This window comes from Cryptomeria japonica, unplaced genomic scaffold (assembly GCF_030272615.1).
Source record: "Cryptomeria japonica unplaced genomic scaffold, Sugi_1.0 HiC_scaffold_207, whole genome shotgun sequence".
Taxonomy (NCBI): Eukaryota; Viridiplantae; Streptophyta; class Pinopsida; order Cupressales; family Cupressaceae; genus Cryptomeria; species Cryptomeria japonica.
In genome coordinates this window covers 72,501-97,500 of record NW_026729029.1, presented here as the reverse complement: position 1 = coordinate 97,500, position 25,000 = coordinate 72,501, and the positions used below count along the sequence as shown (strand labels likewise).

The 25,000-nt window shown below is 60.7% G+C and overlaps 2 non-coding genes across 2 annotated transcripts; both read left to right on the top strand.

The window, feature by feature from the left end:
* Window positions 1–12,672: 12,672 nt before the first annotated feature.
* LOC131868458 (5S ribosomal RNA) lies at window positions 12,673–12,791 on the top strand. Its single transcript, XR_009366911.1, has one exon. It is a non-coding gene; the product is annotated as a 5S ribosomal RNA (ribosomal RNA).
* A 7,817-nt stretch (window positions 12,792–20,608) lies between these two features.
* Window positions 20,609–20,727, top strand: LOC131868474 (5S ribosomal RNA). The gene has a single exon (XR_009366927.1). It is a non-coding gene; the product is annotated as a 5S ribosomal RNA (ribosomal RNA).
* Window positions 20,728–25,000: the final 4,273 nt, after the last annotated feature.

Genomic DNA, 25,000 nt, shown 5'->3' with positions numbered 1-25,000 from the left:
CCGCCCAAACAACGCCCCCTCTACCCTCTGTCGAAACACTCGGCATTGCTGCTCCCTAAGGTGAGCTTCTCCTCATAGGCAATTCCGCTCTTATCCGGTCACGTTTGTGTGCCCGAATTTCGCAAGGCAACCTCCATGGGACATGGAAAAGACTCGAGAAGAGAGCTCGCTCACGGGAGAGAGAAGCCAAGGAGACCACGAGAGTGCTGAGAGTGGGACAGCGCTGAATAGGCGGGAGAAGCCTGCGCGTATAAACGGAGATATATATCCAATTGCAACGAAGGAACGTGCCAAAGATCGAGAACAATGGCAGAAATGCTAGTAACGTGCACTTCGGGACCAACGCATCACCGGAAGACAACCGCCAAACATCGAAAGAGTCGCGATGCTCCGCAACCTACGTGCAAAGCGGTCGCACACCGGGTAAGGGAGTGAGAGCCCCAAACATAGCTGGGCGAGGCGCTCACTCCGCTCTTTAATATCTCGTTAATACCGCCAAGGAAATGGCACAAGCACACACACACAAGCATCCTCGGAAGAGGACAGTTCGAGTGACAGGTCAAATCCAAGAGTTCCGAAGACTACCTCCAGGAACAATCGGGAACAAGACCGATTACAAGTCGTCGAGTCTGTTACTGGGCGAACACGAGATGCGCACAGGAAATCGATCAGCCCTCACAATGGCCCAAGGCCAGAGATCGGACTGCTACGATTTACCCCAACAATCATCGTGCCACTCTTCGCAGAGAGGTGATAGACGCCAACGAGCCCGCGCATAGCAATCGAGGTGTAAAAAGGGCGTTGAAGGCAGGAAGCCTGGACGAAAGAGGCTACGAGGTCACCTCGAAGCGGTCTAAGAATCGGGCGCACTTGGGGCGACTACCAGTGCCAACCCCTTATCCCGCGGTGCGTCCGACACACAGAAATTTCCAAGGCGGCCAAGGAGCCTCCCCGCATAGCAATCGGGGTGTGAGGTTACGGATGCAGCATTGATAGCAATCGAGGTGTGAGGCGAAGGATGCAGAAGTGAGAGCCGAGGGATGTAGCAGAGATAGCAATCGGGGTGTGTGATGCAGAAGAGATAGCAATCGAGGTGTGCGGTGGGAAGGGCCCAGCAGCCAGAATGCATGAAGCGACGGATGAAGCAGTGATGACAACCGGGCTGTGAGGAGAGGAGGGATGCAGCCAAGAAAGCAATCAGGGCTCGAGGCAAGGGATGCATCAAGGATAGCAATCATGTTGTGAGGCGAGATTCCAAAGGCTAAACGTGAGAGGCTGCAGGGTCGACTCAGAGAGGTCTATGCATGTGAGAGGCTGAAAGCAAGGTCGACTCGGAGCGGTCTATGCATCGGGCGCGCTTGGGGCGACTACCAGTGCCAACCCCTTATCCCGCGACGCGTCCGACAAAGAGAACGTTCCAAGGCGGCAGAGGAGGTTACCAGCCGAAGGATGCAGTAGCAATAACAGGTATAGTTCCGCGGCGGCCGAGAAGACTCACCGCATAGGAATCGGGATGCGAGGCGAGGGATGCGGCGGGAAGGCCCCGACGGCTAAACGGAAGAGGCTGCAGGGCCGCCTCGGAATGGTCCAAGCATCGGATGCGATTGGGACGACTACCAGTGCCAACCCCTTATCCCGCGATGCGTCCGATACACAGATAGTTCCAAGGCGGCCGAGGAGCCTCACCGCATATCAATCGGGGTGCGAGGCGAGGGATGGGGCGGGAAGGCCCCAACGGCTAGACGGAAGAGGCTTCAGGGCCACCTCGGAATGGTCCAAGCATCGGACGCGCTTGGGGCGACTGCCAGTGCCAACCCCTTATCCCGCGATGCGTCCGATACACAGATGGTTCCAAGGCGGCCGAGGAGCCTCACCGCATAGCAATCGGGGGTGCGAGGCGAGGGATGGGGCGGGAAGGCCCCAACGGCTAGACGGAAGAGGCTTCAGGGCCGCCTAGGAATGGTCCAAGCATCGGACACGCTTGGGGCGACTACCAGTGACAGCCCCCTATCCCGCGATGCGTCCGATACGAAGATGGTTCCAAGGCGGCCGAGGAGCCTCACCGCATAGCAATCGGGGTGCGAGGTGGGGGATGCGGCGAGATGGCCCCAACGGCTAGACGGAAGAGGCCACAGGGCCGCGTCGGAATAGTCCAAGCATCGGACGCGCTTGGGGCGACTACCAGTGACAACCCCTTATCCCGCGATGCGTCCGATACGAAGATAGTTCCAAGGCGGCCGAGGAGCCTCACCGCATAGCAATCGGGGTGCGAGGTGGGGGATGCGGCGAGATGGCCCCAACGGCTAGACGGAAGAGGCTGCAGGGCCGCCTCGGAATAGTCCAAGCATCGGACGCGCTTGGGGCCACTACCAGTGACAACCCCTTATCCCGCGATGCGTCCGATACGAAGATAGTTCCAAGGCGGCCGAAGAGCCTCACCGCATAGCAATCGGGGTGCGAGGTGGGGGATGCGGCGAGATGGCCCCAACGGCTAGACGGAAGAGGCCACAGGGCCGCCTCGGAATAGTCCAAGCATCGGACGCGCTTGGGGCGACTACCAGTGACAACCCCTTATCCCGCGATGCGTCCGATACGAAGATAGTTCCCAGGCGGCCGAGGAGCCTCACCGCATAGCAATCGGGGTGCGAGGCGAGGGATGCGGCGAGATGGCCCCAAAGGCTAGACGGAAGAGGCTGCAGGGCTGCCTCGGAATAGTCCAAGCATCGGACGCGCTTGGGGCGACTACCACTGCCAACCCCTTATCCCGCGATGCGTCCGATACACAGATAGTTCCGAGGCGGCCGAGGAGGTGGGGGATGCAGCGAGATGGCCCCAACGGCTAGACGGAAGAGGCTGCAGGGCCGCCTCGGAATAGTCCAAGCATCGGACGCGCTTGGGGCGACTACCAGTGACAACCCCTTATCCCGCGATGCGTCCGATACACAGATAGTTCCGAGGCGGCCAAGGAGCCTCACCGCATAGCAATCGTGGTGCGAGGTGGGGGATGCGGCGAGATGGCCCCAACGGCTAGACGGAAGAGGCTGCAGGGCCGCCTCGGAATGGTCCAAGCATCGGATGCGCTTGGGGCGACTACCACTGCCAACCCCTTATCCCGCGATGCGTCCGATACACAGATAGTTCCAAGGCGGCCGAGGAGCCTCACAGCATAGCAATCAGGGTGCGAGGCGAGGGATGCGGCGAGAAAGCCCCAACGGCTAGAGGGAAGAGGCTTCAGGTCCGCCTCGGAATGGTCCAAGCATCGGACGCGCTTGGGGCGACTACCAGTGACAACCCCTTATCCCGCGACGCGTCCGATACACAGATAGTTCCAAGGCGGCCGAGGAGCCTCACCGCATAGCAATCGGGGTGCGAGGCGAGGGATGCGGCGAGAAGGACCCAACGGCTACACGGAAGAGGCTTCGGGGCCGCCTCGGAATGGTCCAAGCATCGGACGCGCTTGGGGCGACTACCAGTGACAACCCCTTATCCCGCGACGCGTCCGATACACAGATAGTTCCAAGGCGGCCGAGGAGCCTCACCGCATAGCAATCGGGGTGCGAGGCGAGGGATGCGGCGAGAAGGACCCAACGGCTAGATGGAAGAGGCTTCGGGGCCGCCTCGGAATGGTCCAAGCATCGGACGCGCTTGGGGCGACTACCAGTGACAACCCCTTATCCCGCGACGCGTCCGATACACAGATAGTTCCAAGGCGGCCGAGGAGCCTCACCGCATAGCAATCGGGGTGCGAGGCGAGGGATGCGGCGAGAAGGACCCAACGGCTAGACGGAAGAGGCTTCGGGTCCGCCTCGGAATGGTCCAAGCATCGGACGCGCTTGGGGCGACTACCAGTGACAACCCCTTATCCCGCGACGCGTCCGATACACAGATAGTTCCAAGGCGGCCGAGGAGCCTCACCGCATAGCAATCGGGGTGCGAGGCGAGGGATGCGGCGAGAAGGACCCAACGGCTAGACGGAAGAGGCTTCGGGTCCGCCTCGGAATGGTCCAAGCATCGGACGCGCTTGGGGCGACTACCAGTGACAACCCCTTATCCCGCGACGCGTCCGATACACAGATAGTTCCAAGGCGGCCGAGGAGCCTCACCGCATAGCAATCGGGGTGCGAGGCGAGGGATGCGGCGAGAAGGACCCAACGGCTAGACGGAAGAGGCTTCGGGTCCGCCTCGGAATGGTCCAAGCATCGGACGCGCTTGGGGCGACTACCAGTGACAACCCCTTATCCCGCGACGCGTCCGATACACAGATAGTTCCGAGGCGGCCGAGGAGCCTCACCGCATAGCAATCGGGGTGCGAGGCGAAGGATGCGGCGAGAAGGACCCAACGGCTAGACGGAAGAGGCTTCGGGTCCGCCTCGGAATGGTCCAAGCATCGGACGCGCTTGGGGCGACTACCAGTGACAACCCCTTATCCCGCGACGCGTCCGATACACAGATAGTTCCAAGGCGGCCGAGGAGCCTCACCGCATAGCAATCGGGGTGCGAGGCGAGGGATGCGGCGAGAAGGACCCAACGGCTAGACGGAAGAGGCTTCAGGGCCGCCTCGGAATGGTCCAAGCATCGAACGCGCTTGGGGCGACTACCAGTGACAACCCCTTATCCCGCGACGCGTCCGATACACAGATAGTTCCGAGGCGGCCGAGGAGCCTCACCGCATAGCAATCGGGGTGCGAGGCGAGGGATGCGGCGAGAAGGACCCAACGGCTAGACGGAAGAGGCTTCAGGGCCGCCTCGGAATGGTCCAAGCATCGGACGCGCTTGGGGCGACTACCAGTGACAACCCCTTATCCCGCGACGCGTCCGATACACAGATAGTTCCGAGGCGGCCGAGGAGCCTCACCGCATAGCAATCGGGGTGCGAGGCGAGGGATGCGGCGAGAAGGACCCAACGGCTAGACGGAAGAGGCTTCAGGGCCGCCTCGGAATGGTCCAAGCATCGGACGCGCTTGGGGCGACTACCAATGACAACCCCTTATCCCGCGACGCGTCCGATACACAGATAGTTCCGAGGCGGCCGAGGAGCCTCACCGCATAGCAATCGGGGTGCGAGGCGAGGGATGCGGCGAGAAGGACCCAACGGCTAGACGGAAGAGGCTTCAGGGCCGCCTCGGAATGGTCCAAGCATCGGACGCGCTTGGGGCGACTACCAGTGACAACCCCTTATCCCGCGACGCGTCCGATACACAGATAGTTCCGAGGCGGCCGAGGAGCCTCACCGCATAGCAATCGGGGTGCGAGGCGAGGGATGCGGCGAGAAGGACCCAACGGCTAGACGGAAGAGGCTTCAGGGCCGCCTCGGAATGGTCCAAGCATCGGACGCGCTTGGGGCGACTACCGTTGCCAACCCCTTATCCCGCGATGCGTCTGATACACAGATAGTTCCGAGGCGGCCGAGGAGCCTCACCGCATAGCAATCGGGTTGCGAGGCAGATTATTGGGAAGGGAACCCCCTGGGATGCGGCTCAAGCAGTGCCCAAAGGGACTGGAATGCGGAATCACATCGAGAGACCCAAATGCTATACGAGGGCTCAAATCGAATTATCGATTTGGCCACGACATGGACGCATCGGAACGACTACCTTTGCCGAACCACTCGCAATTGCATCCATACCGAAACCAATAGACATTTCCGTTAGAGCCCTCGCATAGCATTCGGGAATCTCGCATGCCCCTCTAAATCGACCAATGCTGGCGCTCAATGAAAATCCGAGCGCTACCACCGTTCGAGCGCCAGCATTGGTCGAGTTAGAGGGGCACGGGGGAGAATGCTCCAGTCAACACCTCCCCTATATAAGTTATTTGTCCGATTCTCGCACAACCGTAGTCTGCCTCGTCGAATCAAACAACGGTCCCAGATTCTGACTTCCGTTCCGTAGAGACCCAAAAGCTAGATGGAGGCTCGCAAGAAAGAGAGTCGGCGCATAGCAATCGGGTTTCTCGAACGTTTAGGGACCGAGCTCACTTGCGGATAGGGCAAAATCCGCCAAGCAACCCAAAAGCTAGACGGGGGCTCGAATCGAATCGCCTAGGCGGCCACAACAACGACGTGTTGGATCGACTACCAGTGCCAAACCATTCAGCAAGACTAGTCTGTGTCGAGGCCGGATAGAGATTCTCAGAGAGCGCCCGCATAGCATTTAGGAGACCTGCCGCGTCCCTCACACTCGACAAATGGTGGTGCACGTTTATAAATCCGAGTGATCCCAACCCTTTCAAGCACCAACATCGGTCGAGATAGAGGGGCACGGAGGGGGCTGCGTGAGACAACACAGTCCCCTATATAAGTTATTTGTCCGATTCTCACACATCCGAAGAATGGTCATCAAATCGGACAACAGCCCAAACTTCCGACTTCCGTCCCAGAAAGCCCAAGAGCTATCTAAAACGTTCATGGCCGGAACTCGATCGCGGCTATACCAGTCCGCCAAGCAACCCAAAAGCTAGACTGGAGCTCTAGTCGAATCACCTCTGTGGCCATTGCAAGGACGTGTTGGAGCGACTACCATTGCCGAACCATTCCGCAGGTCGAGTCCATACCAAGGCCGCATAGAGATTCACGATGAGCTCCTGCATAGCAATCAGGAGACTTGCCGTGTCCATCACAATCGATAAATCCTGGTGCAAGATTTTTGCATCCGAGCGCTCCAACCAGTCGAGCACCAGCATCAATCGACATAAACGGGCACGGGGGGAGGATGCTCGAGAACACTACCTCCCCTATATAAGTTATTTGTCCGATTCTCAAGCAGCCGAAGTCTGGTCATCGAATCGGGTCAAAGACCACAACTTCCGACTTTACCCACAATGCAAGTCATCGAATCGAACATCGGCCCCCGAGTCGGACTCCATGCGTATGTCAGGTCATCGGACCCAAATTCCGCCTTCCTGCGCATGGCGGGCCATCAATATCAACTCGGTCATCGGACCCAAACTCCGCCTTTTTGCGTATGGCACGCCTTCAAATCGGTCATCGGACCCAAATTCCGCCTTCCTGTGCATGGCGGGCCATCAACATCAACTCGGTCATCGGACCCAAATTCCGCCTTTCTGCGCATGGCACGCCATCAACTCGGTCATCGGACCCAAATTCCGCCTTCCTGCGCATGGCAGGTCATCGGACACAAATTCAGACCTCGCCAATATGCCTACGTATCGAATCGGTCATCGGACCCAACTTCCGACTTCATCCATACTGTAGGGTCTTTGAGGTTGGCGCGGTGCGCTCAACCCAGGGAGTCGACCCATCGAAGCATACACCTCCCCTATATAAGCTATTTGTCCGATTCCCACACCTGTGTAGTTTGCACCTCTGACCAGGACATCGACCCCAACTTCCGAACTCGACTGCAACGACGGCACCAGCGCCTTGGTGCGCACCTTGCGACGCACAGTCCCAACATTCGCCTTCCTGCACATGGCAGGTCATCGGACCCAAATTCCGACCTCGCGAGTATGCCTACATATCGAATCGGTCATCGGACCCAACTTCCGACTTCATCCATACCGTAGGGTCTTTGAGGTTGGCGCGGTGCGCTCAACCCGGGGAGTCGACCCAACGAAGCATACACCTCCCCTATATAAGTTATTTGTCCGATTCCCACACCTGTGTAGTTTGCACCTCCGATCAAGACATCGACCCCAACTTCCGAACTCGCCTCCAACGACCGAACCAGCGCCTTGGTGCGCACCTTGCAACGCACAGTGCCAACATTCGCCTTCCTGCACGTGGCAGGTCATCGGACCCAAATTCCGACCTCGCGAGTATGCCTACATATCGAATCGGTCATCGGACCCAACTTCCGACTTCATCCATACCGTAGGGTCTTTGAGGTTGGCGCGGTGCGCTCAACCCGGGGAGTCGACCCAACGAAGCATACACCTCCCCTATATAAGCTATTTGTCCGATTCCCACACCTGTGTAGCTTGCACCTCCGATCAGGACATCGACCCCAACTTCCGAACTCGACTAAAAAGACCGCACCAGCGCCTTGGTGTGCACCTTGCAACGCACAGTGTCAACATTCGCCTTCCTGCACATGGCAGGTCATCGGACCCAAATTCCGACCTCATGAGCATACCTACTAATCGAATCGGTCATCGGACCCAACTTCCGACTTCATCCATACCGTAGGGTCTTTGAGGTTGGCGCGGTGCGCTCAACCTGGGGAGTCGACCCATCGAAGCATACACCTCCCCTATATAAGCTATTTGTCCGATTCCGACACCTGTGTAGTTTGCACCTCCGCTCAGGACATCGACCCCAACTTCCGAACTCGCCTGCAACGACCGAACCAGCGCCTTGGTGCGCACCAAAAGTGCGCACTTTTGGAGGGCACTTTTCTGCGCTCCAAAGGTGCGCACTTTTGGAGGGCACTTTTTGGAGGGCACTTTTCTGCGCTCCAAAGGTGCGCACTTTTGGAGGGCACTTTTTGGAGGGCACTTTTCTGCGCTCCAAAGGTGCGCACTTTTGGAGGGCACTTTTTGGAGGGCACTTTTCTGCGCTCCAAAGGTGCGCACTTTTGGAGGGCACTTTTTGGAGGGCACTTTTCTGCGCTCCAAAGGTGCGCACTTTTGGAGGGCACTTTTTGGAGGGCACTTTTCTGCGCTCCAAAGGTGCGCACTTTTGGAGGGCACTTTTTGGAGGGCACTTTTCTGCGCTCCAAAGGTGCGCACTTTTGGAGGGCACTTTTTGGAGGGCACTTTTCTGCGCTCCAAAGGTGCGCACTTTTGGAGGGCACTTTTTGGAGGGCACTTTTCTGCGCTCCAAAGGTGCGCACTTTTGGAGGGCACTTTTTGGAGGGCACTTTTCTGCGCTCCAAAGGTGCGCACTTTTGGAGGGCACTTTTTGGAGGGCACTTTTCTGCGCTCCAAAGGTGCGCACTTTTGGAGGGCACTTTTGTGCACTCCAAAGGTGCGCACTTTTGGAGGGCACTTTTCCTGTGCTCCAAAGGTGCACACCTAGGTGAGCACCTTCGACCACACCTTGTAGCACACCAAACTCTGACTTTCGACTTCATCCGCAATGCAGGGTCTTTGAGGTTGGCGCAATGCGCACAACCAGGGGAGTCGACCCATCAAACCCAACACCTCCCCTATATAAGCTATTTGTCTGATTCTCATACATGCGTAGCCTGCAGGAGCAATTAGGACATCGACCCCAACTTTCGGCTTCTAAACGAAAACAAGGTCTTTGAGGTTGGTGTAATGCGAACAACTAGGGGAGTCAACCCATCAAACCCAACACCTCCCCTATATAAGCTATTTGTCTGATTCTCATACATGTGTAGTCTACAGGAGCAATTAGGACATCGACCCCAACTTTTGACTTCTTAACGAAAACAAGGTCTTTGAGGTTGACGTAATGCGCACAACCAGGGGAGTCGACCCATCAAACCCAACACCTCCCCTATATAAGCTATTTGTCCGATTCTCATACATGTGTAGCCTGCAGGAGCCATTAGGACATTGACCCCAACTTTTGACTTCTTAACGAAAACAAGGTCTTTGAGGTTGGCGTAATGCGCACAACCAAGGGAGTTGACCCATCAAACCCAACACCTCCCCTATATAAGCTATTTGTCTGATTCTCATACATGTGTAGCCTGCAACAACGATTAGGACATCCACCCCAACTTCTGAATTCGTCTGCGTTGACCGCACCAAAGGTGCACGCCTTGGTGCTCACCAAAATCCGACTTCCGACTTCTTCTGCTATGCGGGGTCTTTGAGGTTGGCGCAGTGCGCACAACCAGGGGAGTCAACCCACCGAATGCAACACCTCCCCTATATAAGCTATTTGTCTGATTCTCATACATGCGTAGACTGCAGCAATGATTAGGACATCCACCCCAACTTTTGACTTCTTAAACAAGACAGGGTCTTTGAAGTTGGTGCAGTGCACACAACCAGGGGAGTCGACCCATCAAACGCAACACCTCCCCTATATAAAGCTATTTGTCCGATTCTCATACGTGTAGTCTGCAGCAGCGATTAGGACATCGACCCCAACTTCCGAATTCGTTTGCATTGACCGCACCAAAGGTGCACGCCTTGGTGTGCACCCTGGAGTGCACTTTGGTGCTCACCTCGGTGCACACTTTGGTGTGCACCTCGGTGTGCACCAAAGGTGCGCACCTTGGAGCGCACCAAAGGTGTACACTTTGGAGCGCACCACATAGGGTCTTTGAGAGGTTGGCGCAGTGCGCACACCAAGGTGGGTGTTGAGGTGCGTGCCGAGGTGGGTGGGTGCTAGGGTGCGCTCCATGGTGGGTGCCAGGGTGGGTGCGTGCTAGGGTGGATTCCAAAGAGGGTCATAGGGTGGGTGCCAAGGTGGGTTGGTGATATAGTGGGTTCAAAGGTGGGTACTAGGGTGGGTTCCAAGGTGGGTCACAAGTTGGGTGCCAGGATGCGTGGGTGTTAGGTTGGGTGCCAAGGTGGGCTCCTGCGTGGGTGGGTGCTAGGGTGGGTTTCAAGGTGGACGCGAGGGCGGGTGCCAAGGTGGGTAACAAGTTGGGTGTTAGGATGGGTGAGTGCTAGAGTGGGTGCCAAGGTGGGTGGGTGCTAAGGTGGATGCCAAGGTGGTTCACAGGGTGGGTGGGTTCTAGGGTGAGTTCCAAGGTGGGTCACAGGTTCAGTGCTAGGGTGGGTGTCAAGGCGGGTGTCGAGGTGCCTGGGTGCTAGGGTGTGGATGCCAATGTGGGTCATAGGGTGGGTACTAGGGTGGGCTGCAATGTGGGTGCCAAGGTGGGTAACATGCTCGGTGGGTTCTAAATTGGGTGCCAGGGTGGGTGTGCACCCACCTTGCCCGAGGTGGGTGCCAAGGTGCCAGTGTGGGTGGGTGCTAAGGTGGATGCCAAGGTGGGTGAGAAGGTGGGTGATAGGTTGAGTGGTAGGATGGGTGGGTGCCAAGATGGGTCACAGGGTGGGTGCAAGGGTGGGTAGGTGCTAGGGTTGGTGTCAGGGTGGGTGGGTGCTAGGTTGGGTTCCAAGGTGGGTGCGAGGGTGAGTGTCAAGGTGGGTCACAGGTTAGGTGCTAGGATGGGTGAGTGCTAGGGTGCAAAGGTGCCAGGGTGGGTGCTAGGATGGGTCGATGCTAGGGTGAGTGGCAAGGTGGGTCCACAAGTGTCAAGGTGGGTGCCGAGGTGGGTGCCAAGTCGGCGACTGCTATGGTGGATGCCAAGGTGGGTCACGGGGTGGGTGCCAAGTTGCTAGGTTGGGTTCCAAGGTGGGTGCCAACGTGGGTGCTAGGGTGCGTGGGTTAAAGGGTGTGTCACAACGTGGGTGCCAGGATGGGTGCGCACCCACACTGGCCAAGACGGGTGCGGGTGCAAGGTTGGGTTCCAAGCCCGGTCACAGGCTGGGTGCTAGGATGGGTGGGTGCCAAGGTGGGCACCAGGGTGGGTGCACCCACCCTGGCCAAGGTGGGTCACGGGGTGGGTCCTAGGGTGGGTAACGGGGTGGGTACTAAGGTGCGTGCCAAGGTGGGTCATAGGGTGGGTGCCAAGGTGGGCACCAGGGTGGGTGTGCACCAACCCTAGCCAGGGTAGGTCACGGGGTGGTTGTCGGGGTGGGCGTCAAGGAGCCAAGGTGGGTGGCAAGTAGCCAAGTTGCGTGCCAAGGTGGGTGTCGGGGTGGGTGCCAAGGATCCAAGGTGGGTGCCAAGGAACCAAGGTGGGTGTCTGGGTGGGTGCCGAGGTGGGAGCCAGGGTGGGTCCCAAGGTGAGTGCAAAGGTGGGTGCCAGGGTCAAGGTGAGTGCCAATGTGGGTTCCAAGGTGCCAGGGTCAGGGTGAGTGCCAATGTGGGTTCAAAGGTGCTAAGTTGGGTGCGAGGTTGGGTGCGAGGGTGGGTGGGTGCCAAGGTGTGCTAGGTGGAAGCCCGGGTGGGTCGGCATCCCATGGGTGTCGAGTTGGGTGCCTGATGGGTGCTTCTTGTCAAGTTTTAGTCGTCGGGACTCATTTCGAGCCTTAGAGGTCGTTTCTTGTCCGGTTGCCCTGTCTTCGACCTGGGAACCCAATTTTGGTCCTCGGGTCCCATTTTTTTTTGTCTCGCATCCCACTTTTGGCCTGTGGCCTTTTCGGGGTCGATTCTCGTTTTGGGCATCAGAGCATGTTTCTTCTCCTAAAACCCAATATTTGTTTATTAAGTCTCGGAACACATTTTTGTTCTCGTGGACCCATCATGGGTCTTGGAACGCATTTGTGGTCCTTGGGTCCCATTTTGCATCCCGAAACTTGTGTTTTGGTGCTTGATCCCTATTTTGGGTGCCCACCTTGCACCAAGTGCGCACCCGGGGCAAACCGAGCGCCTTGGTGCACCGGGGCAAGATCGAGCGTGCACCCGAGGCGCCCCGAACATGCACCAAGGTGCACTCGGCCCACATGTGAGCGCAGGTCGTTGCGCCCGAGGTGGTGTGTGGGCACCGCGTTGCAGACGGGACACTGCACGCACACGACGCCCCCTCCAGGTGCACGCACGTAGGCCGGGCCGGGTGCACACCCGACGCCCTAGCAAGGTGCGCGCACCCGGGCAGGGCTCACACTTGGCGAACGGGGCGCACTTCGCGAGGGAGGGTGTGCACCTCGACGGGGGTGGGTGGCCGGGGTGGATTCGCACGTGGGTCGCGGTTTGCTAAGTACACACTGCGACAAGCTCATAACGGGTGCGATCATACCAGCATTAGTGCACCGGATCCCATCAGAACTCCGCAGTTAAGCGCGCTTGGGCCGGAGTAGTACTGGGATGGGTGACCTCCCGGGAAGTCCCGGTGTTGCACCCTTTTTTAGTTTTTCGCCGGGCGTCGCAATGCTATTTGAATAAACCTTTTGCCCGTTTGCGTTCTCGTCGGGGCCGGGCCGGGCCGGGGTGCGCTGCCCGCACTACCGCGCGCGCGGGGGCGACACCGAGCGCGCACCCGAGGCACCCCGAGCACACAGGCCACGGTGCAACCCGGGCGTTGTGCGCGCACCCCGGTGCGCCCGAGGTGCTGCGCGCGCACCCAGGTGAAATCGGTGTGCACCTCGGCCAGTGCGCGCTCGGTCGAGTCGCGCACGTTGGCCAAGGTGCACGGTGATGTTTCTTACTCTAAGGTTCCGCACCAGACGCCCGGGACAGGTGAGCGAAGCTGGGCGGGGCCGGGTGCGCGGCCGGGGCAGGTGCACGCAGCTGGAGAGAGCTTTGGAGCACACTTCGGAGCGCACCAATGATGCGCTCCATTCAAAAGTTTCCTGAAAAGGCAAAAAAAGTTGAGATTATAGAATTTCCCACTTGAGAGATTGTAAAAAAAAAAAATTTAAAATGAAGGAAACGCGGGTGCCAAGGTGTGCGCAGCCCAGCCAAGGTGTGCGCACCAAGGCGCCCACCCTGGCGAAGGTGCACGCAAGGTGCGCACCCGAGGCAAACCGGACAATTAACCCAACTTTCGACTTCGCGCGCACCTTGGAGCGCACTTCGGAGCGCTCCTTGGTGCGCACCAATCTTGGGCACCTCGGAGTGCACCATGGCGCCCACCAAGGTGCGCACCCGGGGCAAACCGAGCTCCGACTTCGTGCGCACCTTGGAGCGCACGAAAGGTGCGCACCATGGCGCCCACCAAGGTGCGCAGCCCAGCCAAGGCGTGCGCATCAAGGTGCGCACCCTGGCGAAGGTGCGCACCCGGGGCAAACCGAGCTCCGACTTCGTGCGCACCTTGGAGCGCACAAAAGGTGCGCAACCCAGCCAAGGTGTGCGCACCCCGGTCAAACCGAGCTCCGAATCGTGCGCACCAGAGGTGCACGCCATCGTGCGCACCTTGGAGCACACTTCGGAGCCCTCCTTGGTGCGCGCCGATGTTGCGCACCTCGGAGCGCACCCGGGGAAAACAATGCAATTAACCCGACTTTCGACTTCGTGGGCACCTCGGAGCGCTCTCGGGTTCGCACCTCGGAGCACACCGAGGTGCGCACCTTTGATGCGCTGCCTTCACCAATTTCCAGAAAAGGCAAGAAAACATTGAGAAGGTGTGCGCACCGAGGTGCCCACCCTGGCGAAGGTGCACGCGAGGTGCGCACCCGGGGCAAACCGGGCTCCGACTTCGTGCACGCCGCACCTTGGAGCACACTTCGGAGCGCTCCTTGGTGCGCACCAGGGCGCGCAACCCAGCCGAGGTGCCCACCCCGGCGAAGGTGCACGCGAGGTGCGCACCCGGGGCAAACCGGGCTCCGACTTCGTGCACGCCATGGTGCCCACCGCGGCGAAGGTGCACGCGAGGTGCGCACCCGGGGCAAACCGGGCTCCGACTTCGTGCACGCCGCACCTTGGAGCACACTTCGGAGCGCTCCTTGGTGCGCACCATGGTGCCCACCAGGGCGCGCAACCCCGCCGAAGGTGCACGCGAGGTGCGCACCCGGGGCAAACCGGGCTCCGACTTCGTGCACGCCGCACCTTGGAGCACACTTCGGAGCGCTCCTTGGTGCGCACCATGGTGCCCACCAGGGCGCGCAACCCCGCCGAAGGTGCACGCGAGGTGCGCACCCGGGGCAAACCGGGCTCCGACTTCGTGCACGCCATGGTGCGCACCGCGGCGAAGGTGCGCACCCGGGGCAAACCGGGCTCCGACTTCGTGCACGCCGCACCTTGGAGCACACTTCGGAGCGCTCCTTGGTGCGCACCAGGGCGCGCAACCCAGCCGAGGTGCCCACCCCGGCGAAGGTGCACGCGAGGTGCGTACCCGGGGCAAACCGGGCTCCGACTTCGTGCACGCCGCACCTTGGAGCACACTTCGGAGCGCTCCTTGGTGCGCACCATGGTGCCCACCAGGCCGCGCAACCCAGCCAAGGTGTGCGCACCAAGGTGCACGCGAGGTGCGCACCCGGGGCAAACCGGGGTCCGACTTCGTGCACGCCGCACCTTGGAGCACACATCGGGGCGCTCCCGGGTTCGCACCGGCGTTGCGCACCGTGGTGGGCACCTCGGAGCACACCAAGGTGGGCAGCGAGGTGCGCACCTTTGATGCGATGCCTTCACTAATTTCCATAAAAGGCAAAAAAAAAACGAGATTTTAAAATTTCCGTTTTGAAAGATAGTGAGAAAAAGGGAATGCTGGTGCCATCTTGAGCCCGCCCTGGTGCGCAGCCCAGCCAAGGTGTGCGCACCAAGGTGCCCACCCTGGCGAAGGTGCGCGCCCGGGCAATTAATCCAACTTCCAACTTCGCGCGCGCCAGGGTGGGAGCGCACCCAACAACCGGGCCTGGGAAGAGCCAATGCGAGAAACCCCACCAAACGCTCTGACAAAAAAAGAGGGGGCGCTCCAGTAACCCCGCTTCGGAGCGCACCCTGGGCAAACCCAGCCAAGGTGCCCACCCCGGCCAAGGTGCAGGCGAGGTGCGCACCCGGGGCAAACCGGGCTCCGACAACGTGCACGCCGCACCTTGGAGCACACTTCGTAGCGCTCCCGGGTGCGCACCTCAGAGCACACCAAGGTGGGCAGCGAGGTGCGCACCTTTGATGCGCTGCCTTCACTAATTTCCAGAAAAGGCAAAAAAAAAAGGAGATTTTAAAATTTCCGTTTTGAAAGATAGTGAAAAAAACGGAACGCGCGTGCCATCTTGAGCCCGCCCTGGTGCGCAGCCCAGGTAAGGTGCCCACCCTGGCAAAGGTGCGCACCCGGGCAATTAACCCTACTTCCGACTTCGTGCGCGCCAGGGTGGCAACCGGGCCTCGGAAGAGCCAATGCGAGAAACCCCACCAAACGCTCCGACAAAAAAAGAGGCGGCGCTCCAATAACCCCGCTTCGGAGCGCAGCCGGGGCAAACCCAGCCAAGGTGCCCACCCCGACGAAGGTGCACGCGAGGTGCGCACCCGGGGCAAACCGGGCTCCGACAACGTGCACGCAGCACCTTGGAGCACACTTCGAAGCACTCCCGGGTGCCCACCGGCGTTGCGCACCGTGGTGGGCAGCGAGGTGCGCACCTTTGATGCGCTGCCTTCACTAATTTCCAGAAAAAGGCAAAAAAAAATGAGATTTTAAAATTTCCGTTTTGAAAGATAGTGAAAAAAAAGGAACGCGGGTGCCATCTTGAGCCCGCCCTGGTGCGCAGCCCAGGCAAGGCATGCGCACCAAGGTGCCCACCCGAGGTGCACACCCGGGGCAAACCGGGCTCCGACTTCGTGCAGGCCGCACCTTGGAGCACACTTCGGAGCGCTCCTTGGTGCGCACCATGGTGCCCACCAGGGCGCGCAACCCAGCCAAGGTCTGCACACCAAGGTGCCCACCCCGGCGAAGGTGCACGCGAGGTGCGCACCCGGGGCAAACCGGGCTCCGACTTCGTGCACGCCATGGTGCCCACCGCGGCGAAGGTGCACGCGAGGTGCGCACCCGGGGCAAACCGGGCTCCGACTTCGTGCACGCCGCACCTTGGAGCACACTTCGGAGCGCTCCTTGGTGCGCACCATGGTGCCCACCAGGGCGCGCAACCCAGCCAAGGTGTGCGCACCAAGGTGCACGCGAGGTGCGCACCCGGGGCAAACCGGGGTCCGACTTCGTGCACGCCGCACCTTGGAGCACACATCGGAGCGCTCCCAGGTTCGCACCAGCGTTGCGCACCTTTGATGCGCTGCCTTCACTAATTTCCAGAAAAGGCAAAAAAAAACGAGATTTTAAAATTTCCGTTCTGAAAGATAGTGAAAAAAACGGAACGCGGGTGCCATCTTGAGCCCTTCCTGGTGCGCAGCCCAGGCAAGTTGTGCGCACCAAGGTGCCCACCCTGGCGGAGGTGCGCGCCCGGGGCAATCCGGGCTCCGACTTCGTGCACTGCATGGTGCCCACCAAGGCGCGCAACCCAGCCAAGGTGCCCACCGCAGCGAAGGTGCACGCGAGGTGCGCACCCGAGGTGCACACCCGGGGCAAACGGGGCTCCGACTTCGTGCACGCCGCACCTTGGAGCACACTTCAGAGCGCTCCTTGGTGCGCACCAGGGCGCGCAACCCAGCCGAGGTGCCCACCCCGGCGAAGGTGCACGCGAGGTGCGCACCCGGGGCAAACCGGGCTCCGACTTCGTGCACGCCATGGTGCCCACCGCGGCGAAGGTGCGCACCCGGGGCAAACCGGGCTCCGACTTCGTGCACGCCGCACCTTGGAGCACACTTCGGAGCGCTCCTTGGTGCGCACCATGGTGCCCACCAGGCCGCGCAACCCAGCCAAGGTGTGCGCACCAAGGTGCACGCGAGGTGCGCACCCGGGGCAAACCGGGGTCCGACTTCGTGCACGCCGCACCTTGGAGCACACATCGGGGCGCTCCCGGGTTCGCACCGGCGTTGCGCACCGTGGTGGGCACCTCGGAGCACACCAAGGTGGGCAGCGAGGTGCGCACCTTTGATGCGATGCCTTCACTAATTTCCATAAAAGGCAAAAAAAAAACGAGATTTTAAAATTTCCGTTTTGAAAGATAGTGAGAAAAAGGGAATGCTGGTGCCATCTTGAGCCCGCCCTGGTGCGCAGCCCAGCCAAGGTTTGCGCACCAAGGTGCCCACCCTGGCGAAGGTGCGCGCCCGGGCAATTAACCCAACTTCCAACTTCGCGCGCGCCAGGGTGGGAGCGCACCCAACAACCGGGCCTGGGAAGAGCCAATGCGAGAAACCCCACCAAACTCTCTGACAAAAAAAGAGGGGGCGCTCCAGTAACCCCGCTTCGGAGCGCACCCTGGGCAAACCCAGCCAAGGTGCCCACCCCGGCCAAGGTGCAGGCGAGGTGCGCACCCGGGGCAAACCGGGCTCCGACAACGTGCACGCCGCACCTTGGAGCACACTTCGTAGCGCTCCCGGGTGCGCACCTCAGAGCACACCAAGGTGGGCAGCGAGGTGCGCACCTTTGATGCGCTGCCTTCACTAATTTCCAGAAAAGGCAAAAAAAAAAGGAGATTTTAAAATTTCCGTTTTGAAAGATAGTGAAAAAAACGGAACGCGCGTGCCATCTTGAGCCCGCCCTGGTGCGCAGCCCAGGTAAGGTCCCACCCTGGCAAAGGTGCGCACCCGGGCAATTAACCCTACTTCCGACTTCGTGCGCGCCAGGGTGGCAACCGGGCCTCGGAAGAGCCAATGCGAGAAACCCCACCAAACGCTCCGACAAAAAAAGAGGCGGCGCTCCAATAACCCCGCTTCGGAGCGCAGCCGGGGCAAACCAAGCCAAGGTGCCCACCCCGACGAAGGTGCACGCGAGGTGCGCACCCGGGGCAAACCGGGCTCCGACAACGTGCACGCAGCACCTTGGAGCACACTTCGAAGCACTCCCGGGTGCCCACCGGCGTTGCGCACCGTGGTGGGCAGCGAGGTGCGCACCTTTGATGCGCTGCCTTCACTAATTTCCAGAAAAAGGCAAAAAAAAATGAGATTTTAAAATTTCCGTTTTGAAAGATAGTGAAAAAAAAGGAACGCGGGTGCCATCTTGAGCCCGCCCTGGTGCGCAGCCCAGGCAAGGCATGCGCACCAAGGTGCCCACCCGAGGTGCACACCCGGGGCAAACCGGGCTCCGACTTCGTGCAGGCCGCACCTTGGAGCACACTTCGGAGCGCTCCTTGGTGCGCACCATGGTGCCCACCAGGGCGCACCCGAGGCAAACCGGGCTCCGACTTCGTGCACGCCGCACCTTGGAGCACACATCGGAGCGCTCCCAGGTTCGCACCAGCGTTGCGCACCTTTGATGCGCTGCCTTCACTAATTTCCAGAAAAGGCAAAAAAAAACGATATTTTAAAATTTCCGTTCTGAAAGATAGTGAAAAAAACGGAACGCGGGTGCCATCTTGAGCCCTTCCTGATGCGCAGCCCAGGCAAGTTGTGCGCACCAAGGTGCCCACCCTGGCGGAGGTGCGCGCCCGGGGCAAACCGGGCTCCGACTTCGTGCACTGCATGGTGCCCACCAAGGCGCGCAACCCAGCCAAGGTGCCCACCGCAGCGAAGGTGCACGCGAGGTGCGCACCCGAGGTGCACACCCGGGGCAAACCGGGCTCCGACTTCGTGCACGCCGCACCTTGGAGCACACTTCAGAGCGCTCCTTGGTACGCACCAGGGCGCGCAACCCAGCCAAGGTGCTCACCCCGGCGAAGGTGCACGCGAGGTGCGCACCCGGGGCAAACCGGGCTCGGACTTCGTGCACGCCGCACCTTGGAGCACACATCGGAGCGCTCCCGGGTTCGCACCAGCATTGCGCACCTTTGATGCGCTGCCTTCACTAATTTCCAGAAAAGGCAAAAAAAAGAAAAAAATGAGATTTTAAAATTTCCGTTTTGAAAGATAGTGAAAAAAACGGAACGCGGGTGCCATCTTGAGCCCGCCCTGGTGTGCAGCCCAGGCAAGTTGTGCGCACCAAGGCACCCACCCTGGCCAAGGTGGGTCACGGGGTGGGTCCTAGGGTGGGTAACGGGGTGGGTACTAAGGTGCGTGCCAAGGTGGGTCATAGGGTGGGTGCCAAGGTGGGCACCAGGGTGGGTGTGCACCAACCCTAGCCAGGGTAGGTCACGGGGTGGTTGTCGGGGTGGGCGTCAAGGAGCCAAGGTGGGTGGCAAGTAGCCAAGTTGCGTGCCAAGGTGGGTGTCGGGGTGGGTGCCAAGGATCCAAGGTGGGTGCCAAGGAACCAAGGTGGGTGTCTGGGTGGGTGCCGAGGTGGGAGCCAGGGTGGGTCCCAAGGTGAGTGCAAAGGTGGGTGCCAGGGTCAAGGTGAGTGCCAATGTGGGTTCCAAGGTGCCAGGGTCAGGGTGAGTGCCAATGTGGGTTCAAAGGTGCTAAGTTGGGTGCGAGGTTGGGTGCGAGGGTGGGTGGGTGCCAAGGTGTGCTAGGTGGAAGCCCGGGTGGGTCGGCATCCCATGGGTGTCGAGTTGGGTGCCTGATGGGTGCTTCTTGTCAAGTTTTAGTCGTCGGGACTCATTTCGAGCCTTAGAGGTCGTTTCTTGTCCGGTTGCCCTGTCTTCGACCTGGGAACCCAATTTTGGTCCTCGGGTCCCATTTTTTTTTGTCTCGCATCCCACTTTTGGCCTGTGGCCTTTTCGGGGTCGATTCTCGTTTTGGGCATCAGAGCATGTTTCTTCTCCTAAAACCCAATATTTGTTTATTAAGTCTCGGAACACATTTTTGTTCTCGTGGACCCATCATGGGTCTTGGAACGCATTTGTGGTCCTTGGGTCCCATTTTGCATCCCGAAACTTGTGTTTTGGTGCTTGATCCCTATTTTGGGTGCCCACCTTGCACCAAGTGCGCACCCGGGGCAAACCGAGCGCCTTGGTGCACCGGGGCAAGATCGAGCGTGCACCCGAGGCGCCCCGAACATGCACCAAGGTGCACTCGGCCCACATGTGAGCGCAGGTCGTTGCGCCCGAGGTGGTGTGTGGGCACCGCGTTGCAGACGGGACACTGCACGCACACGACGCCCCCTACAGGTGCACGCACGTAGGCCGGGCCGGGTGCACACCCGACGCCCTAGCAAGGTGCGCGCACCCGGGCAGGGCTCACACTTGGCGAACGGGGCGCACTTCGCGAGGGAGGGTGTGCACCTCGACGGGGGTGGGTGGCCGGGGTGGATTCGCACGTGGGTCGCGGTTTGCTAAGTACACACTGCGACAAGCTCATAACGGGTGCGATCATACCAGCGTTAGTGCACCGGATCCCATCAGAACTCCGCAGTTAAGCGCGCTTGGGCCGGAGTAGTACTGGGATGGGTGACCTCCCGGGAAGTCCCGGTGTTGCACCCTTTTTTAGTTTTTCGCCGGGCATCGCAATGCTATTTGAATAAACCTTTTGCCCGTTTGCGTTCTCGTCGGGGCCGGGCCGGGCCGGGGTGCCCTGCCCGCACTACCGCGCGCGCGGGGGGCGACACCGAGCGCGCACCCGAGGCGCCCCGAGCACACAGGCCACGGTGCAACCCGGGCGTTGTGCGCGCACCCCGGTGCGCCCGAGGTGCTGCGCGCGCACCCAGGTGAAATCGGTGTGCACCTCGGCCAGTGCGCGCTCGGTCGAGTCGCGCACGTTGGCCAAGGTGCACGGTGATGTTTCTTACTCTAAGGTTCCGCACCAGACGCCCGGGACAGGTGAGCGAAGCTGGGCGGGGCCGGGTGCGCGGCCGGGGCAGGTGCACGCAGCTGGAGAGAGCTTTGGAGCACACTTCGGAGCGCACCAATGATGCGCTCCATTCAAAAGTTTCCTGAAAAGGCAAAAAAAGTTGAGATTATAGAATTTCCCACTTGAGAGATTGTAAAAAAAAAAAATTTAAAATGAAGGAAACGCGGGTGCCAAGGTGTGCGCAGCCCAGCCAAGGTGTGCGCACCAAGGCGCCCACCCTGGCGAAGGTGCACGCAAGGTGCGCACCCGAGGCAAACCGGACAATTAACCCAACTTTCGACTTCGCGCGCACCTTGGAGCGCACTTCGGAGCGCTCCTTGGTGCGCACCAATCTTGGGCACCTCGGAGTGCACCATGGCGCCCACCAAGGTGCGCACCCGGGGCAAACCGAGCTCCGACTTCGTGCGCACCTTGGAGCGCACGAAAGGTGCGCACCATGGCGCCCACCAAGGTGCGCAGCCCAGCCAAGGCGTGCGCATCAAGGTGCGCACCCTGGCGAAGGTGCGCACCCGGGGCAAACCGAGCTCCGACTTCGTGCGCACCTTGGAGCGCACAAAAGGTGCGCAACCCAGCCAAGGTGTGCGCACCCCGGTCAAACCGAGCTCCGAATCGTGCGCACCAGAGGTGCACGCCATCGTGCGCACCTTGGAGCACACTTCGGAGCCCTCCTTGGTGCGCGCCGATGTTGCGCACCTCGGAGCGCACCCGGGGAAAACAATGCAATTAACCCGACTTTCGACTTCGTGGGCACCTCGGAGCGCTCTCGGGTTCGCACCTCGGAGCACACCGAGGTGCGCACCTTTGATGCGCTGCCTTCACCAATTTCCAGAAAAGGCAAGAAAACATTGAGAAGGTGTGCGCACCGAGGTGCCCACCCTGGCGAAGGTGCACGCGAGGTGCGCACCCGGGGCAAACCGGGCTCCGACTTCGTGCACGCCGCACCTTGGAGCACACTTCGGAGCGCTCCTTGGTGCGCACCAGGGCGCGCAACCCAGCCGAGGTGCCCACCCCGGCGAAGGTGCACGCGAGGTGCGCACCCGGGGCAAACCGGGCTCCGACTTCGTGCACGCCATGGTGCCCACCGCGGCGAAGGTGCACGCGAGGTGCGCACCCGGGGCAAACCGGGCTCCGACTTCGTGCACGCCGCACCTTGGAGCACACTTCGGAGCGCTCCTTGGTGCGCACCATGGTGCCCACCAGGGCGCGCAACCCCGCCGAAGGTGCACGCGAGGTGCGCACCCGGGGCAAACCGGGCTCCGACTTCGTGCACGCCGCACCTTGGAGCACACTTCGGAGCGCTCCTTGGTGCGCACCATGGTGCCCACCAGGGCGCGCAACCCCGCCGAAGGTGCACGCGAGGTGCGCACCCGGGGCAAACCGGGCTCCGACTTCGTGCACGCCATGGTGCGCACCGCGGCGAAGGTGCGCACCCGGGGCAAACCGGGCTCCGACTTCGTGCACGCCGCACCTTGGAGCACACTTCGGAGCGCTCCTTGGTGCGCACCAGGGCGCGCAACCCAGCCGAGGTGCCCACCCCGGCGAAGGTGCACGCGAGGTGCGTACCCGGGGCAAACCGGGCTCCGACTTCGTGCACGCCGCACCTTGGAGCACACTTCGGAGCGCTCCTTGGTGCGCACCATGGTGCCCACCAGGCCGCGCAACCCAGCCAAGGTGTGCGCACCAAGGTGCACGCGAGGTGCGCACCCGGGGCAAACCGGGGTCCGACTTCGTGCACGCCGCACCTTGGAGCACACATCGGGGCGCTCCCGGGTTCGCACCGGCGTTGCGCACCGTGGTGGGCACCTCGGAGCACACCAAGGTGGGCAGCGAGGTGCGCACCTTTGATGCGATGCCTTCACTAATTTCCATAAAAGGCAAAAAAAAAACGAGATTTTAAAATTTCCGTTTTGAAAGATAGTGAGAAAAAGGGAATGCTGGTGCCATCTTGAGCCCGCCCTGGTGCGCAGCCCAGCCAAGGTGTGCGCACCAAGGTGCCCACCCTGGCGAAGGTGCGCGCCCGGGCAATTAACCCAACTTCCAACTTCGCGCGCGCCAGGGTGGGAGCGCACCCAACAACCGGGCCTGGGAAGAGCCAATGCGAGAAACCCCACCAAACGCTCTGACAAAAAAAGAGGGGGCGCTCCAGTAACCCCGCTTCGGAGCGCACCCTGGGCAAACCCAGCCAAGGTGCCCACCCCGGCCAAGGTGCAGGCGAGGTGCGCACCCGGGGCAAACCGGGCTCCGACAACGTGCACGCCGCACCTTGGAGCACACTTCGTAGCGCTCCCGGGTGCGCACCTCAGAGCACACCAAGGTGGGCAGCGAGGTGCGCACCTTTGATGCGCTGCCTTCACTAATTTCCAGAAAAGGCAAAAAAAAAAGGAGATTTTAAAATTTCCGTTTTGAAAGATAGTGAAAAAAACGGAACGCGCGTGCCATCTTGAGCCCGCCCTGGTGCGCAGCCCAGGTAAGGTGCCCACCCTGGCAAAGGTGCGCACCCGGGCAATTAACCCTACTTCCGACTTCGTGCGCGCCAGGGTGGCAACCGGGCCTCGGAAGAGCCAATGCGAGAAACCCCACCAAACGCTCCGACAAAAAAAGAGGCGGCGCTCCAATAACCCCGCTTCGGAGCGCAGCCGGGGCAAACCCAGCCAAGGTGCCCACCCCGACGAAGGTGCACGCGAGGTGCGCACCCGGGGCAAACCGGGCTCCGACAACGTGCACGCAGCACCTTGGAGCACACTTCGAAGCACTCCCGGGTGCCCACCGGCGTTGCGCACCGTGGTGGGCAGTGAGGTGCGCACCTTTGATGCGCTGCCTTCACTAATTTCCAGAAAAAGGCAAAAAAAAATGAGATTTTAAAATTTCCGTTTTGAAAGATAGTGAGAAAAAGGGAATGCTGGTGCCATCTTGAGCCCGCCCTGGTGCGCAGCCCAGCCAAGGTGTGCGCACCAAGGTGCCCACCCTGGCGAAGGTGCGCGCCCGGGCAATTAACCCAACTTCCAACTTCGCGCGCGCCAGGGTGGGAGCGCACCCAACAACCGGGCCTGGGAAGAGCCAATGCGAGAAACCCCACCAAACGCTCCGACAAAAAAAGAGGCGGCGCTCCAATAACCCCGCTTCGGAGCGCAGCCGGGGCAAACCCAGCCAAGGTGCCCACCCCGACGAAGGTGCACGCGAGGTGCGCACCCGGGGCAAACCGGGCTCCGACAACGTGCACGCAGCACCTTGGAGCACACTTCGAAGCACTCCCGGGTGCCCACCGGCGTTGCGCACCGTGGTGGGCAGCGAGGTGCGCACCTTTGATGCGCTGCCTTCACTAATTTCCAGAAAAAGGCAAAAAAAAATGAGATTTTAAAATTTCCGTTTTGAAAGATAGTGAAAAAAAAGGAACGCGGGTGCCATCTTGAGCCCGCCCTGGTGCGCAGCCCAGGCAAGGCATGCGCACCAAGGTGCCCACCCGAGGTGCACACCCGGGGCAAACCGGGCTCCGACTTCGTGCAGGCCGCACCTTGGAGCACACTTCGGAGCGCTCCTTGGTGCGCACCATGGTGCCCACCAGGGCGCGCAACCCAGCCAAGGTCTGCACACCAAGGTGCCCACCCCGGCGAAGGTGCACGCGAGGTGCGCACCCGGGGCAAACCGGGCTCCGACTTCGTGCACGCCATGGTGCCCACCGCGGCGAAGGTGCACGCGAGGTGCGCACCCGGGGCAAACCGGGCTCCGACTTCGTGCACGCCGCACCTTGGAGCACACTTCGGAGCGCTCCTTGGTGTGCACCATGGTGCCCACCAGGGCGCGCAACCCAGCCAAGGTGTGCGCACCAAGGTGCACGCGAGGTGCGCACCCGGGGCAAACCGGGGTCCGACTTCGTGCACGCCGCACCTTGGAGCACACATCGGAGCG